The sequence below is a fragment of the Carassius auratus genome, chromosome 46, assembly GCF_003368295.1.
Source record: "Carassius auratus strain Wakin chromosome 46, ASM336829v1, whole genome shotgun sequence".
NCBI lineage: Eukaryota > Metazoa > Chordata > Actinopteri > Cypriniformes > Cyprinidae > Carassius > Carassius auratus.
In genome coordinates, this window is record NC_039288.1 from 19,177,147 (window position 1) to 19,180,200 (window position 3,054).

The window sequence follows — 3,054 nt, forward strand, 5'->3', positions numbered from 1 at the left end:
GCAGTTCTGTTTATTAACCGCTAGAGCGTCGAAAGTTCCCTACCGCAGCTTTAATATGTAAGTATTATAATTAATTATAAGTGTTATAACTTGTTCCAATTTTGTTGTTACACTTTTCTATAGTATAATGCATTAAATCATCATAAATGCATTTTTTAAGCAAATTGTCATGAAATGCATTAATATATTATACTCTTTAGTGGTATAACAATGAATATGTAAGTATTATAATGCATTAATCTATTAGTTAATCTTACTCCAGATAATGAATATTTTCTTTTTTTGTGAAAAGTAGCAAACACTTATCTTCCTGAAGATGAACTGGCCTCTCCAGTCAAGTGCATTATTTAAACTCAAGTTTTTAAAGCACAAACATGGTTTTCTTGCCGCACCATAACCACAGTAATTAATAGAGTGCTTTCAGTATCTCTGACTATCAGGTGCTGGCCGTTCATCAGCGCGGCGTTAATGAACATTTGGGCTGGAGGTTCTCAGGCTTTATTAAAGCTTTGTGCAGTTCCTCATTCCCTGCAAATGTAAATGCAAAACAGTTAAAGATCACTCGAAACATTTTATACAGACGGACGGAAGGCAAACCAACAGATGTAGCATTAAAGATAAAGACAGTTGTTACACAGTTTCTAAGGTGCTCTGAGTAGTTGTTAGAGTGTTTCTAGGGTGTTATTAGTGGTTGCCAGGATGTTGCTACGCAGTTTCTTAGGTGTGCTGTCTAGAAACCTGCTGCCAACTATTCTGAACTTCTTAAATGCATAGCAACGGCCTGGCAACCACCGATATGACCCTAGAAACCTGCTGCCAACTATTCTGAACACCTTAAATGCATAACAACACCCTGGCAACCACCGATATCACCCTAGAAACCCACTGCCAACTATTCTGAACACCTTAAATGCATAGCAACCCCCGGCAACCACCGATATCACCCTAGAAACCTTCTGCCAACTATTCTGAACACCTTAAACGCATAGCAACGTCCTGGCAACCACTGATGACACCCTAGAAACCCACTGCCAACTATTCTAAACGCCTTAAATGCATAGCAACGCCCTGGCAACCACCGATGTTGACCTAGAAACCTGCTGCCAACTATTCTGAACACCTTAAATGCATAGCAACCCCCGGCAACCACCGATATCACCCTAGAAACCCACTGCCAACTATTCTAAACGCCTTAAATGCATAGCAACACCCTGGCAACCACTGATATGACCCTAGAAACCCGCTGCCAACTATTCTGAACACCTTAAACGCATAGCAATGCCCTGGCAACCACCGATGTCACCCAAAAAACCCGCTTCCAACTATTCTGAACATCTTAAATGCATAGCAACCCCCGGCAACCACCGATATCACCCTAGAAACCCACTGCCAACTATTCTAAACGCCTTAAATGCATAGCAACACCCTGGCAACCACCGATATTACCCTATTAACCTGCTGCCAACTATTCTGAACATCTTAAATGCATAGCAACCCCCGGCAACCACCGATATCACCCTAGAAACCCACTGCCAACTATTCTAAACGCCTTAAATGCATAGCAACACCCTGGCAACCACCGATATTACCCTATTAACCTGCTGCCAACTATTCTGAACATCTTAAATGCATAGCAACACCCTGGCAACCACCGATATTACCCTATTAACCTGCTGCCAACTATTCTGAACATCTTAAATGCATAGCAATGCCCTGGCAACCACCGATGTCACCCAAAAAACCCGCTTCCAACTATTCTGAACATCTTAAATGCATAGCAACGCCCTGGCAACCACCGATGTCACCCTAGAAACCTGCTTCCAACTATTCTGAACATCTTAAATGCATAGCAACGCCCTGGCAACCACCGATGTCACCCAAGAAACCCGCTGCCAACTATTCTGAACACCTTAAACGCATAGCAACATCCTGGCAACCACCGATGTCACCCTAGAAACCTGCTACGACTATTCTGAACTCCTAAACGCATAGCAACACCCTGGCAACCACCGATATCACCCTAGAAACCTGCTGCCAACTATTCTGAACTCCTTAAACGCATAGCAACGCCCTGGCAACCACCGATGTCACCCTAGAAACCTGCTGCCAACTATTCTGAACTTTTTAAATGCATAGCAACGCCCTGGCAACCACCGATATCACCCTAGAAACCTGCTGCCAACTATTCTGCACAGCAACGCCCTGGCAACCACCGATATCACCCTAGAAACCTGCTGCCAACTATTCTGCACAGCAACGCCCTGGCAACCACCGATATCACCCTAGAAACCCGCTGCCAACTATTCTGAACACCTTAGTGAATGCCAAGGTGTTGCTATGCATCTAGCATTTTCTGAATAGTTGTTTGCCATTTTGTAAGGTGTTATTGGTGGTTGCTAGGGTGTTGTTATGCAGTTTTGAAAGTGTTAGGAGTAGTTTTTAACAGGTTTGGTTACAGGTCATTAGTGTGTTTTTTTGTTGTTGTTGTTGGTTAACAAAGCATTGCTTCAAATCTTCCAATGTTTTCTGAATAATTGGTAGCAGGTTTGTAGGGCATTATTGGTGGTTGCCAGGGCGTTGACGGCAGACGGTGAGCAGTGTTAGAGCCACTGCCCGAAGAACACAATGGACCACAACTTCATGGATCCCCAGTTTAGACCCCAGGCGTGTGTTTAAGGAGGAACGGCAGTGTCGGCTCTCCTCGGTGGATGGTAGCGGATCCGCACCACCTTAACGCTCGTCGCTGCCAGCTAGGCCAGCTTTGTTCAAACTGAGAGAAATTGGCAGCCATCCATTTTCTTCACAAATTTACATAAACGGCAAATGGTGTCTGTTTCCTGTAGTTCTTCTAGAATTCTCTGTGAGCAGAGCTGTGTATGTGTGTGTGTGTGTGTGTGTGAGCTTTATCAGAACACACTCCTCATTCCTGTTGTGAAGTCAATGAGTTTCAAACTGATGCATATGCATCGTGCCATGTCTTATTTTAGTCTGATTATTCCCTGACCCCATGAAAGAATCAGTCATTTCAGCCTTAAATCAAAATGATTTCCTTTT